Source organism: Pseudophryne corroboree, chromosome 3 (genome assembly GCF_028390025.1).
Source record: "Pseudophryne corroboree isolate aPseCor3 chromosome 3, aPseCor3.hap2, whole genome shotgun sequence".
In the NCBI taxonomy this organism is placed as follows: domain Eukaryota; kingdom Metazoa; phylum Chordata; class Amphibia; order Anura; family Myobatrachidae; genus Pseudophryne; species Pseudophryne corroboree.
Window position 1 is genome coordinate 472,973,114 of NC_086446.1, and position 15,931 is coordinate 472,989,044.

Genomic DNA, 15,931 nt, shown 5'->3' on the forward strand with positions numbered 1-15,931 from the left:
AAAAGCAGTAGCACCGCAAAGAACTGTGCGTTCTTCGAAATCCCAAATCCACAAGGAGAGTCCAATTGTGTCAGTTGCGATGCCTGACCTTCCCAACACTGGACGTGAAGAGCATGCGCCTTCCACCATTTGCACGCCCCCTGCAAGTGCTGGAAGGAGCACCCGCAGTCCAGTTCCTGATAGTCAGATTGAAGATGTCAGTGTTGAAGTACACCAGGATGAGGAGGATATGGGTGTTGCTGGCGCTGGGGAGGAAATTGACAAGGAGGATTCTGATGATGAGGTGGTTTGTTTAAGTCAGGCACCCGGGGAGACACCTGTTGTCCGTGGGAGGAATATGGCCGTTGACATGCCTGGTGAAAATACAAAAAAAATCAGCTCTTCGGTGTGGAAGTATTTCAACAGAAATGCGGACAACATTTGTCAAGCCGTGTGTTCCCTTTGTCAAGCTGTAATAAGTAGGGGTAAGGACGTTAACCACCTCGGAACATCCTCCCTTATACATCACCTGCAGCGCATTCATAATAAGTCAGTGACAAGTTCAAAAACTTTGGCCGACAGCGGAAGCAGTCCACTGACCAGTAAATCCCTTCCTCTTGTAACCAAGCTCACGCAAACCACCCCACCAACTCCCTCAGTGTCAATTTCCTCCTTCCCCAGGAATGCCAATAGTCCTGCAGGCCATGTCACTGGCAATTCTGATGATTCCTCTCCTGCCTGGGATTCCTCCGATGCATCCTTGCGTGTAACGCCTACTGCTGCTGGCGCTGCTGTTGTTGCTGCTGGGAGTCGATGGTCATCCCAGAGGGGAAGTCGTAAGACCACTTTTACTACTTCCACCAAGCAATTGACTGTCCAACAGTCCTTTGCGAGGAAGATGAAATATCACAGCAGTCATCCTACTGCAAAGCGGATAACTGAGGCCTTGGCATCCTGGGTGGTGAGAAACGTGGTTCCGGTATCCATCATTACTGCAGAGCCAACTAGAGACTTGTTGGAGGTACTGTGTCCCCGGTACCAAATACCATCTAGGTTCCATTTCTCTAGGCAGGCGATACCGAAAATGTACACAGACCTCAGAAAAAGAGTCACCAGTGTCCTAAAAAATGCAGCTGTACCCAATGTCCACTTAACCACGGACATGTGGACAAGTGGAGCAGGGCAGGGTCAGGACTATATGACTGTGACAGCCCACTGGGTAGATGTATGGACTCCCGCCGCAAGAACAGCAGCGGCGGCACCAGTAGCAGCATCTCGCAAACGCCAACTCTTTCCTAGGCAGGCTACGCTTTGTATCACCGCTTTCCAGAATACGCACACAGCTGAAAACCTCTTACGGCAACTGAGGAAGATCATCGAGGAATGGCTTACCCCAATTGGACTCTCCTGTGGATTTGTGGCATCAGACAACGCCAGCAATATTGTGTGTGCATTAAATATGGGCAAATTCCAGCACGTCCCATGTTTTGCACATACCTTGAATTTGGTGGTGCAGAATTTTTAAAAAAATGACAGGGGCGTGCAAGAGATGCTGTCGGTGGCCAGAAGAATTGCGGGACACTTTCGGCGTACAGGCACCACGTACAGAAGACTGGAGCACCACCAAAAACTACTGAACCTGCCCTGCCATCATCTGAAGCAAGAAGTGGTAACGAGGTGGAATTCAACCCTCTATATGCTTCAGAGGTTGGAGGAGCAGCAAAAGGCCATTCAAGCCTATACAATTGAGCACGATATAGGAGGTGGAATGCACCTGTCTCGAGCGCAGTGGAGAATGATTTCAACGTTGTGCAAGGTTCTGATGCCCTTTGAACTTGCCACACGTGAAGTCAGTTCAGACACTGCCAGCCTGAGTCAGGTCATTCCCCTCATCAGGCTTTTGCAGAAGAAGCTGGAGACATTGAAGGAGGAGCTAACACGGAGCGATTCCGCTAGGCATGTGGGACTTGTGGATGGAGCCCTTAATTCGCTTAACAAGGATTCACGGGTGGTCAATCTGTTGAAATCAGAGCACTACATTTTGGCCACCGTGCTCGATCCTAGATTTAAAGCCTACCTTGGATCTCTCTTTCCGGCAGACACAAGTCTGCTGGGGTTGAAAGACCTGCTGGTGAGAAAATTGTCAAGTCAAGCGGAACGCGACCTGTCAACAACATCTCCTCCTTCACATTCTCCCGCAACTGGGGGTGCGAGGAAAAGCCTCAGAATTCCGAGCCCACCCGCTGGCGGTGATGCAGGGCAGTCTGGAGTGACTGCTGATGCTGACATCTGGTCCGGACTGAAGGACCTGACAACGATTACGGACATGTCGTCTACTGTCACTGCATATGATTCTCTCAACATTGAAAGAATGGTGGAGGATTATATGAGTGACCGCATCCAAGTAGGCACGTCACACAGTCCGTACTTATACTGGCAGGAAAAAGAGGCAATTTGGAGGCCCTTCCACAAACTGGCTTTATTCTACCTAAGTTGCCCTCCCACAAGTGTGTACTCCGAAAGAGTGTTTAGTGCCGCCGCTCACCTTGTCAGCAATCGGCGTACGAGGTTACATCCAGAAAATGTGGAGAAGATGATGTTCATTAAAATGAATTATAATCAATTCCTCCGCGGAGACATTGACCAGCAGCAATTGCCTCCACAAAGTACACAGGGAGCTGAGATGGTGGATTCCAGTGGGGACGAATTGATAATCTGTGAGGAGGGGATGTACACGGTGATATATCGGAGGATGATGATGAGGTGGACATCTTGCCTCTGTAGAGCCAGTTTGTGCAAGGAGAGATTAATTGCTTCTTTTTTGGGGGGGGGTCCAAACCAACCCGTCATATCAGTCACAGTCGTGTGGCAGACCCTGTCACTGAAATGATGGGTTGGTTAAAGTGTGCATGTCCTGTTTATACAACATAAGGGTGGGTGGGAGGGCCCAAGGACAATTCCATCTTGCACCTCTTTTTTCTTTTCTTTTTCTTTGCGTCATGTGCTGTTTGGGGAGTGTTTTTTGGAAGGGCCATCCTGCGTGACACTGCAGTGCCACTCCTAGATGGGCCCGGTGTTTGTGTCGGCCACTAGGGTCGCTTATCTTACTCACACAGTCAGCTACCTCATTGCGCCTCTTTTTTTCTTTGCGTCATGTGCTGTTTGGGGAGGGTTTTTTGGAAGGGACATCCTGCGTGACACTGCAGTGCCACTCCTAGATGGGCCCGGTGTTTGTGTCGGCCACTAGGGTCGCTTATCTTACTCACACAGTCAGCTACCTCATTGCGCCTCTTTTTTTCTTTGTGTCATGTGCTGTTTGGGGAGGGTTTTTTGGAAGGGACATCCTGCGTGACACTGCAGTGCCACTCCTAGATGGGCCCGGTGTTTGTGTCGGCCACTAGGGTCGCTTATCTTACTCACACAGTCAGCTACCTCATTGCGCCTCTTTTTTTCTTTGCGTCATGTGCTGTTTGGGGAGGGTTTTTTGGAAGGGACATCCTGCGTGACACTGCAGTGCCACTCCTAGATGGGCCCAGTGTTTGTGTCGGCCACTAGGGTCGCTTATCTTACTCACACAGTCAGCTACCTCATTGCGCCTCTTTTTTTCTTTGCGTCATGTGCTGTTTGGGGAGGGTTTTTTGGAAGGGCCATCCTGCGTGACACTGCAGTGCCACTCCTAGATGGGCCCAGTGTTTGTGTCGGCCACTAGGGTCGCTTATCTTACTCACACAGTCCGCTACCTCATTGCGCCTCTTTTTTTCTTTGCGTCATGTGCTGTTTGGGGAGGGTTTTTTGGAAGGGCCATCCTGCGTGACACTGCAGTGCCACTCCTAGATGGGCCCGGTGTTTGTGTCGGCCACTAGGGTCGCTTATCTTACTCACACAGTCAGCTACCTCATTGCGCCTCTTTTTTTCTTTGCGTCATGTGCTGTTTGGGGAGGGTTTTTTGGAAGGGCCATCCTGCGTGACACTGCAGTGCCACTCCTAGATGGGCCCGGTGTTTGTGTCGGCCACTAGGGTCGCTTATCTTACTCACACAGCGACCTCGGTGCAAATTTTAGGACTAAAAATAATATTGTGAGGTGTGAGGTATTCAGAATAGACTGAAAATGAGTGGAAATTATGGTTTTTGAGGTTAATAATACTTTGGGATCAAAATGACCCCCAAATTCTATGATTTAAGCTGTTTTTTAGGGTTTTTTGAAAAAAACACCCGAATCCAAAACACACCCGAATCCGACAAAAAAAATTCGGTGAGGTTTTGCCAAAACGCGGTCGAACCCAAAACACGGCCGCGGAACCGAACCCAAAACCAAAACACAAAACCCGAAAAATTTCCGGCGCTCATCTCTAGTATTTACCCTGCGCAGAAACAATATAACCCACCCAAATCTAACTCTCTCTGCAAATGTTATATCTGCCTCCCCTGCAGTGCACATGGTTTTGCCCAGTTGCTAACAGAATTCCTACTGCGATCAACTTGGAATTACCCCCATGGTTTTGCCCAATTGCTAAAAAACTTGCTGCTGCGATCAACTCAGAATTACCCCCTTTGTACTGACTCAATTGTAGTCTAGTCTACAAAATTCCTGGGAGCACCGCCAATCATTAGCAGTTTAAAACTTTTTTGTCAACTGCATATACATTGGTTTCTTCATCTTTGATGTCATTTCTATACCTCGTTTAGATTGCAAGACTAGTGCGGTTCCATACTGAATTTATTTGTATACAAGGGGTGCATATCTCCCAGCTTTCTTCAGGCAGACAGGGGTGCATACCTCCCAGCTTTCTTCAGGCAGAAGGAGGGACACATGCACAATGAACATAGGGCGTGGCAAACAAAAAGGGGGCGTGGCTTCACGGGAGGGCCCCCATTTTCGTCAGTGAGGGGGAATGCCCAGCGCTCTGTGAGCTGCTGGCATGCCTCCAGGGGCGGATTATGAGTCCGGGGGGCCCAGGGCACTTGAGACAGGGGAGCCCTATCTCATTGCTGTGCCTGCTGTGGGGTTGGGGCGTGGCCTAATCGTGCCCTGCGTGGCCACGCCCCCTTACGCAAATTCCGTGTTTTTTTTTTTTTAATATATGGAATTTTGGCCCCTCAGCTAGGGCTAAATCCAGAGGAGGTGGTCGCTCCCCCTTACACACCTGCACAGGCAGAAGAAAGCAGGGAGACTGCTGCCTCGCTGCAACACCACAGACCTGCCAACACGCAGCAGCGTGTGCTGACTGTAGCACAATGCTGCCGCTGTTGCTGGCAGGACGAGGGAGCTTCTGAGCTGGGACAGAGCTACTCCAGCCGGGGGGGCCCTAAAACTGTGGGGCCCACGGTACGTACCCCCTGCCCCATCCCTTAATCCAGCTCTGCTGCCGGAACCCCGGGACAGTTGGGAGGTATGGGGGTGTGTGAGGGGGTATGCCGTACAGACAGACGGGTACCGGCTCACTGTGTGCTTGACCCCCTACATCAGCATACTCAGCAGGGTCTCTCTGGCGTGGAGGAGTGTCACTTTCTGGCACACTCAACGCTTCTTAGCTGCAGTTTTGTGGGGCACCTGACGCTGTGCAGTTTCCGTACTGCCTCTGTTATCTCCAGCCCCAGCAACCCCACCGCTAGCTGCAGCACTGCCGCCCAGCTCCTTCACACACTTTAGCCAGTGGGCAGCGCTGCAGAAGTCCGAACTGCTTGCAGGCTCCGACCCCCTCCTCCCTCTAGCCGCAGCGTCTCCTGGGAGCTAACCAGCCACTCCCACAGTGCCCAGCAGCCACGAGGTCCGCGCCGCATGCATGCTATGACCCCCTCCTTCCTCCAGTCGCAGCGTCTCCTCGGGGCTAACCAGTCACTCCCAGTCTCCCCTTACCACAGTGCCCGGCAGCTGCGCAAGGTCTGCGGTGTGTGACTGAGGGAGTGTGGGGGAGATGCTGACGGGCAGAGGAAGCAGGACTCCAGCCTGAGAGAGTCAGCCATGCCAAGTCTCCACCAGCAGCAGATCCCAACAGGTTGGAGTGGAACAGCAGCAGCCAGCAGCAGTGACTCCGGTAAGACGCATCTGTCTGTCACCACTGTTTTGTCTCTAAATACCAATTTCTCCCGTGCCTTGTGTTCTGTCATGTCCCTGTCACCCCTGGCCTTGCCCTGTCACCCTTATCCTGGCCCTTTCATCCTTATGCTGGCCCTGTCACCCCTGTCCTGGTCCTGCCGCCTCTACCCTGGCACTGTCACCCCTATCCTGTCCCTGTCATTTCTGTCCTAGCCCTGTCGCCCCTGTCCTTGCCCTGTCGCCCCTGTCCTTGCCCCATCACCCCTGTCCTTACCCCATCACCCCTGTCCTGGCCCTGTCACCCCTGTTCTGACACCGTCACCCCTGTCCTGGCCCCATCACCCCTGTCCTGGCCCCGTCACCCCTGTCCTGGCCCTGTTACTGCATGCCCTCCAACGACTTTTTTGGTAGGTACAGTACCCGCAGCGCCTCCAGACCCCTCCTCAATGCACCACACCTCTGTACCTTCCCCTCCACCACATGCGGCACTCCACCCCTCCTCCACACGCTGTGCCTCCAGACCCTCTACACCACCCGTGGCTCCCACTCCTACGCTCCTCCACCACCCACAGCACCTCCAGACCCCCTACACCATCCACACCCCATATATGTCTCCCCAACACCTGCCCCCCTCCACCCACAGCATCTGCAGTCCCCCCCTCAACCACCCCTCCCCCACCCATGGCACCCCTGTACCTGCCGTGCCTCTGGACCCCTCTTCCCCATCCGCCACACCACCCGTACCTGCCCCTACCCCACCCTCGGCAACCCCGCCAGTTCCCATCTCACAGGACCTACGGAACTCTTCACCCACCCGCAACATCCCCACCCCTGCCACTCGCCCACCTACAGTGCCTCCGGACCCCTCCCCTCTGCCCCTCCCCCACCCGCAGCACCTCCCAACCCTTCCCCATCCGGGCCCCCGCTTCCGCCCCCCCCTCCACCCGCAGCATCTACAGACACCCTCCCCCATCCGCAGTCCCCCCCGCACCCGCTACATTCTGTACATCGTTCCCTGCAGGTGCTGTTCACACCGTCGCAAGGGGCTGCGCCTCCTTCACCATCGCACGCCCTTTCATTGTGCAATATTTAACCAATAACAAAGGAATTCAGGTAATACTCCATATAATACAAATATTGAACCCCAGAAAGGCATGCAAGGGTTAAGGGGGCGTAGCCCCTAGCGATGCTGTGAAGAGCGCCCATAGGGCGCGATGAAGCACCTAGTATATATATATATATATATATATATATAAATATATATGTGTGTATGAAGTGTTCTGAAAAAATTGTATATACTGTATTTATACAATTAATTGTCTTTTATTTGAAATCACACATTTCTTAGCAGTCATACACAGGATTAGAACCCATGACCTGTTACATTAACAGCAGACACTTTACTGATGGTGTTACTTGCTCCTGTAGTGGAAGCATGAGAATTCTAACTATATGAAGTTACGTGTAATTGTCAGAGAAGTAACTTCATATAGTTAAAATTCTCATATTTCCTATACAAGAGCAAACAGTGCTTACAATGTAATAGGTTGTGGTTTCTAATCCTGGGTGTGATACTTGTAAAATGTGTATATTCAGTATAATAAAAAGGGTGTGATTTTTAAGGTGCAGGGACCAGTGAGGAAGTTGGCCACTGAAGAGATAGTGGCAGCTAGCAATTAACTTAATTCAAGGGTGTCACAGAATGGGAGGAGAGGTTCCCTCCTTCAGAGCAAGAGCCCGGCGGCAGATGACTCTGTTGCCTCCCAGAGTTCTGCCTCTGAATGTAGTTACAGTTTTACAAAACAGCACATTTAAACATTTCAGATTTTGTATGAATGATTCATCTACCATATGCATAGAGACATTCAGTACTAAACAATAAGAAAGTGTAGGAGTTTCATACGATTATAGAACACACTTTACTGTGAGCAGGGTCACACATTCCCGAGCTGATGCTTGACATACTGTACAGCTGTAATCTGAACCTGAAGTTAATTGGATATCTGTGCCAAGTTAAGTGAGGACAAGTGAGTTCTGACTCAGGATATAAGATGCTGGGGACATGGGGGGAACCTGAGTGACTTACAAGCTGCACAAATCATCAGTAATGGGAACAACGTGAGGGTTTGTATTTATGCAGTCGCTAATGACATTTTGTAAATAAACCACATGCATTATACTATACCCAGTACGCATTGACACCTATGAAAATGGTTTCGACAAATTAATGCAGTACCTTCACTATAAGAGTGGTCTCTCTAGAACAGTGGCTCCCAAACTTGTTCCTCAAAGACCCCCAACAGTTCATATTTTTCAGGTCTCCTCACAGAATCACAAGTGAAATAATTAGCTTCTCCTGTAGATCTTTTAAAATGTGTCAGTGAGTAATGAATACACCTGTGCACCTGCTTAGCTAAGTGACCAGGAAAACATGAACTGTTGGGGGTCCTGAGGACCGAGTTTGAGAACCACTGCACTAGAGTATAGGGTCTCAAACTCGGTCCCCAGGACCCAAACAGTGCATGTTTTCCAGGTCTCCTCACAGAATCACAAGTGATATAATTAGCTACATCTGTGGATCTTTTAAAATATGTCAATACGTAATGAATACATATGTATCCTCATACATATGCTTACCATACCATTTAAACCGGGATGCTCATGGATTACACAGGTTCTGTGGCTAATTGAAACCAGATAAAATTCAGGCTTGAGGTCAGCCAGCCACAGAACCTGTGTAATTCATTAGTGTGCCATTCTAAAAGGGATAGTATGGGAAGCCCACTGATACATCTAGCCTCAATACACAACGCACCATGAGATGCCTGGCATGAGTGAGGCTGCAGTTCCCATGCAACTCTGCTAACATTAAGCATTTTTTTTTTGCCAAAAATGCCTAACAAGCAGACTCTGCTATTTAAAAATGATATGCAGCATGCCTATATTTTGTGTGCGACCACTGCTGAATCTGCATACGTTACAAATAAGATGCATTTTTTTGGGGTGGAAAAAAGATGCACGCGCGACTAGAAGGGCTGTTTAACGTGACGGCAGCATCAATGTAGGTGGACACATTTGTACATCTGTGTGCCTGCTGGGGGATTTGGAAAATGTGAGATGTCTGAGGTCCTGAGGACCGTGTTTGAAAACCACTGATCTAAAGCAGAGGTTCCCAACCACAGTCCTCAAGGCACACTAACAGTCCAGGTTTAAGAATAGCCATACTTGAGCAAAGGTGGTTTAATTAGTACTTCAATTATTTTGATTTAACTACTGTATCTGTGCTCAAGCAGGGATATCACTATAATCTGGACTTTTAGTGTGCCTTGAGGACTAAGGTTCAAAAACACTGCTCTAGAGTCTAGACTCTAAACCAGTGATTCTCAAACTTGGTCCTCAAGGAGAAATAATGGTCCAGGTTTTAAGTATATCCATGGCTCAGCGCAGATATTAAATCAGATTGACTGAGGTACCTGTGGCCAAGCATGGATATACTTAAAACCTGGACCATTACTGCTCCTTGAGGACCGAGTTTGGGAACCTTTGGTCTAAACTATGGGTCAATAACATTCCAAAGAGACAACTAGATAGACTACATATGAACTGCATGCAAGACTTAGATTACACTAGACCAGCAGGAAAAAATCTTGAAGTAATGGTTGAAAGTTTTAAATGCTATGTTTGAAAACAGCATAAGCATACTGGCTTAACAAGAAGGTTAAGGCAGAAATGGATAAAAAAAAGTGGGCTTTCAAAGCATTTAAATCTAATGGAAAGGAAGAGTCTTTCAAGCATTACAAGGAATGTAATATGAAAACAAAAAAGCAATAAGAGCAGCTAAAATGGAAAGTGAAAAGCAAATTGCTATAGAGAGCAAAACCAAACCTAATTTTTTTTTTAAATACATAAACGGTAAAATGTTAAAAAAGGAGAATATAGGTCCATTAAAAGATGAATTTGGAGAATTTATAAATGATGACAAAATAAAAGCGGAAATACTGAACAATTTTTTTCATCAGTATTCACCAGAGAAGAACTGATGATGGGGGTAGAGCATAAGAATTGTGACAGTAAAGATCAATGGTTAGAAACTTGTTTATGTGAAGAAGTAATCAGAGAGGGACTAAGCAAAATTAAGGTTAATAAATCACCTGGTCCTGATGGATTTCACCCAAGGGTTCTTATGGAGCTTTAGTTCACACCTAGCACAATCCCTATACTTGATTTTCACTAGTTCAATTAGATCAGGCATGGTTCCAAAGGATTGGCGTATAGCTGAGGTAGTGCCATTATTTAAAAAGGGATCCAAAAATCTTCCGGGTAGCTACAGACCAGTTAGTTTGACATCTATAGTGGGGAAAATGGGGAAAATATTGGTAGGAATTCTAAGGGACAGCATACAGGAGTATCTACAGTCAGCTAGGATTATTAGCAAGAACCAGCATGGGTTTGTGAGGGACAAGTCATGTTAGACTAACTTAATTAGCTTCTATGAGGAAGTGAGCAATAATCTTGATCAGGTGTGGTCTTCCTAGATTTTGCAAAAGCCTTTGATACAGTGCCTCACAGGAGACTAATCATCACCTTAAAGGAGCTTGGCCTAGGAATAACTACTGTATTTGCACATGGATAAGCAACTGGTTGGATAGCAGGGTACAGCGAGTAGTGGTCAACGGGAAGTCCTCAACCTGGTCCCCAGTAGTCAGCGGAAAACCACAAGGGTCCGTACTCGGTCCACTACTGTTCAACATATTTATCAATGACCTAGAAATAGGCCTGGAAAGCACAGTGTCGATCTTTGCAGATGATACTAAAATGTGTAAGGTAACTAACTCGCAATTGGATGTGACTTCCTTGCAGAATGATCTATCTAAACTTGAACTCTAGGTGTCTAAATGGAAAATGAGGTTGAATACAGACAAATGCAAGGTTATGCATTTTGGGACTAAAAACAAACTTGCAACCTACATATTAAATGGGGAATGACTAGGTAAAACAGATTTGAAAAAAATATTTGGGGGTACTCATTGATAATAGGCTTAATAACCATACACAATGTCAAAGCACAGTAAAGAAGGCAAGTAAGGTGCTAGCGTGTATAAAATGGTGAATTGAGTCAAGGGACTCAGATGTAATCCTGGCGCTGTATAAAGCATTGGTACGTCCGCACCTGGAATATTGTGTTCAGTTTTGGGCACCACTTTATAAAAAAAGATATCGGTGAACTCGAAAGGGTTCAAAGGTGAGCTACTAAATTGATTAAAGGCCTAGAGGGACTGGATTATGGGGGTAATTCCAAATTGATCGCAGCAGGATTTTTGATAGCAATTGGGCAAAACCATGTACATGTTATGATTCCTGAACTCCAGACCGGAGGAGATCTTATGACAGGGATCTGAGTACAGGAAAATAAGCTGGTTGTGGGAGCTGGAAGGCCTAGTAACCCCTGGCGCCCTAACTCCGTTGTCTCGCCCGTGTTATCAGAAATCCCCTGCGAGACTATGGTTGCTTGAGCCCATGGCAGCCGCGTTCGAAGGGCGGATTATGTCTGCCCAACCCCGATGCCCCCGCAGGTCTTAATGGGAGACAAGGGGAAGTCCGAGACAGGGTGATAACAAGGGGCCCTCTGACTAAGCAACACGGCCAGGGGTTACAAGCTGACTAACTAAACCAAAAGGTATGTGCGGACTAGCCGCCAGGGAAAAGGACAACCAAAGATCCACTGATCCGACACTCCTATCCGGCACCGCTGGACACCAGAGTGGATCTGTGGAAGCGGAATCCTCCGCAAAACTCCAGAACACAATATAAACAAAATAATAAACAGTAGCGGACAAGCCGCAACACACGGCTGCGCCGCGACTCACGAACACCACCAGATGTTAAAGGTGCTCGGTCAGACTCCAGGAACAGATGGTAACTTCCGAGTACAGGATCTCTGAGGACAGGAACAACCGAATAGACCGGGACTGGGAACTCTCTGCAGCAGACAAGGCAAACAGGAAACTATCACCGGCGTCTGTAGGAAGTCCTGAGGATGCCTTTATTCAGGCATCCTCCAATCAAGATCCAGACAGGACAATCAAAAGAAATGCCGTGCAGCTTGCATGCTGCACGGCCAGCACATAATCAGGGCAATGAGGATAGACCCAGCAACGGGGAACGCGGCTGCACGTGGCGTCCCCGTTGCTAAGGCCAGAGGCGGCTCCGTGCGCCCGGCGTCTCAGCGTTGCCAGGTAGCCGGCGGCTGAACGCGCCCGGCGTCCCTGGTTGCTAGGCGCCGGGCCGCACGGCCGAGCGGACCCCGGCGCCTAACAGTACCCCCCCCTTGAGGAGGGGTCAAGGAACCCCCAAAGCCAGGTTTCCGAGGAAATTCATGAAAAAATGCCCTTTTCAGCCTCGGGGCATGAAGGTCTTCATCCAGGACCCACGACCTTTCCTCTGGCCCATAACCTCTCCAATGCACCAAAAAATAAAGCCGACCCCGGGACAACTTGGAATCGAGAACCTTCTCAACCAAGAACTCTTGCTGACCCTGTACATTAACTGGTGATCTCCCCTGAGATTTTTTACGAGGAAATCTGCTGGACGAAACATATGGTTTAAGCAAAGAGCAATGGAAGGTATTTCCGATCCGTAAAGTTTTTGGTAAACGTAACCGGAAAGCAACTGGATTGACTTTTTTGATAATGAGAAATGGTCCAATAAATCTAGGACCCAATCTGGCTGAAGTTTGTCGAAGTTTGATGTTGCGAGTCGACAACCACACCCTGTCTCCTACTTTAAAAGTGCACGGCCGCCGGAGCCTGTCAGAAAATTTCTTTTCCCGGAAAGCTGCTTTTCTGAGAGCCAGGTGCACTTTTTTCCAAATAAGTTTAAGATGAGAGGTCAGGGCCAGAGAGGAGACAGAGAAATGTTGAAAAAATGAATTAGCTCTGGGGTGGAAACCAAAAACTGCAAAAAATGGAGACACATTGGTGGAGGAATGACAGGCATTATTATAAGCAAACTCCGCCAATGGAAGAAACTCAGACCAGTCATTTTGGAGTTTGGCCGAGTACAAACGCAAATATTGTTTTAGAGATTGGTTAACTCGCTCAGTCTGTCCATTGGATTGTGGATGATAGCCGGAGGTTAATGATAATTTCATCTTTAACGAAGCACAAAAAGATTTCCAAAATTGCGCAATGAATTGTGGACCCCTGTCAGAAACAATATCGGTGGGTAACCCATGGAGTCTGAAAACATGACGGAGGAACAGGACCGCCAATCCCTGGGCAGATGGCAATCGGGGAAGAGCAATGAAATGGGCCATCTTGCTAAAACGGTCCACTACTACCCATATGACTCGGCATCCTGCTGACAGAGGGAGGTCCACCACAAAATCCATGGAGATATGCGACCATGGCCTAAGGGGAACATTCAAGGGCATAAGTTGACCAATAGGCAAAGAACGAGGAACTTTATGCTGTGCACAGACCTGACACGAAAAAACGAACTCTTTAATGTCTTTAGAAAGACCAGGCCACCATACTGAGCGGGATACCAATTCCAAAGTCTTGGCGATTCCAGGATGCCCGGCAACTTTGCTATCATGAAACTCTGCCAAAACATTTGCTCTCAAAAATTCAGGGACAAAAAGACGACCAGCAGGAGTATTTCCAGGAGCTTGATGTTGAAGCAGCTTTAATTGGGAAAATACATCCTGTGTGAGACCTGCCTGAATGACTGAAGACGGAAGTATGGGAGTAACAGGACTGTTGTCTTGAACCGGAAGGAAACTGCGTGACAGGGCATCTGCCTTGGTATTCTTGGAACCTGGTCTGAAGGTGATAATGAATTTGAAACGAGTAAAAAATAAAGCCCAACGAGCCTGTCGGGCATTCAGTCGTTTGGCTGATTCAATGTATTGAAGATTTTTGTGATCCGTCAAAACTGAAATGGTATGGGTCGCTCCTTCAAGCCAATGTCTCCACTCCTCGAAAGCCCATTTAATAGCCAGCAATTCCCGGTTACCAACGTCGTAGTTGGATTCTGCAGATGAGAATTTCCTGGACATAAAGGCACAAGGATGTAACTCAAGGGAATCTGGATCCTTCTGAGACAGGATAGCCCCCACTCCAACCTCCGAGGCATCAACCTCAACAATGAAAGGTAATTCTGGATTGGGATGTCTAAGGACAGGGGCTGAGACAAAGGCTTGTTTTAAGGCCTGAAAAGATAACTCAGCTTCACATGACCAATTGGTAGGATCTGCTCCCTTCTTAGTAAGTGCCACAATAGGAGCTACTAGGTCAGAGAAAGAGTGAATAAATCTTCTATAGTAGTTTGCAAACCCTAAAAAGCGCTGAATTGCTTTTAAATTGGTGGGTTGCACCCAACTAAGGATGGCCTGGAGCTTTTTTGGTTCCATTCGGAATCCCCGAGGGGAAATAATGTACCCTAAAAAGGATACTTCTGTGACATGAAATTCACACTTCTCCAGTTTGGCATATAAGTGATTTTCACGTAATTTCTTTAGCACCTGACGCACCTGGGTAACATGCTGTTCCACGGAGTCAGAATATATCAAAATATCGTCTAAATAGACCACGACGAATCTTCCCAGAAACTCACGGAGCACATCATTTATGAGATCCTGGAAAACTGCCGGAGCGTTAGATAGGCCGAATGGCATGACCAGATACTCATAGTGGCCTGACTGAGTACTAAATGCCGTTTTCCACTCATCCCCTGACTTGATTCTGATGAGGTTATATGCTCCTCTCAGATCAATCTTAGAGAAAATAACAGCCGAACGTAGCTGATCAAAGATGACAGAGATCAGCGGCAGAGGGTAAGTATTCTTTACTGAGATTTTATTCAGAGCTCTAAAGTCAATGCAGGGTCTGAGTGAACCGTCCTTCTTCTCTACGAAGAAGAACCCTGCACTTAAAGGGGATTTAGATGGCCTGATAAACCCTTTCCCAAGGCTTTCTTTCACATACTCATTCATGGCCACAGTCTCAGGACCAGACAATGCATATAACCTTCCTTTAGGCAACGTGGCACCAGGAATTAACTCAATGGTACAATCATAAGGCCTATGGGGAGGCAAAATATCTGCATTGCCCTTGGAAAACACATCAACAAAATCCTGGTATTCCCCAGGAATATGTGCGGAACCGGCGGCAGCTACTCGGATAGGAAGCGTAATACATTCTTTATCACAGATGGTACCCCATTGTAGGATCTCCCCGGACTGCCAATCTATGATGGGATTATGAAAGGCCAGCCAAGGGTGACCCAGAACCACAGGAACTGCTGGACAATGGGTAAGGAAAAACTCAATCTTTTCAGAATGCAAAGCTCCCACCGAGAGCAAAACTGGAGGTGTACATAGAGAAATAACCCCATTGGACAAGGGACTCCCGTCTAAACCATGCATGGTGATACACCTATTCAAGGTTAACTGAGGAATACCTAAGGCCTTGGCCCATGTTAAATCCATAAAGTTTCCTGCAGCTCCACTGTCCACAAAAGCAGAGACCGAGGAACAGAGGCTGCCATAGGAAACTTTAACAGGAACCAACAGTGAATTATTTGAGGAGATGAGCTGCAGACCAAAGTGAACCCCCTCACAATTCACTTGGTCAGGAAGTTTCCCGACTTGTTTGGACAACTACGGGCAAAATGTCCCTTACCTCCGCAGTATAAACACAGACCAGAATTTTGCCTCCTGGTTCTTTCTTCCGGAGACAATTTGGAGAGACCTATCTGCATAGGCTCTTCTATGTCTACAGGAATGGAAGGAACCCAGGAAGAGGACCCGACAGATGCCCCTTTTTCAGCCCTCCGCTCTCTGAGCCGACGATCTATCTTAATAGAGAGCTCCATGAGGTTATCGAGGGTCGCAGGAGCGGGATACTGGAGGA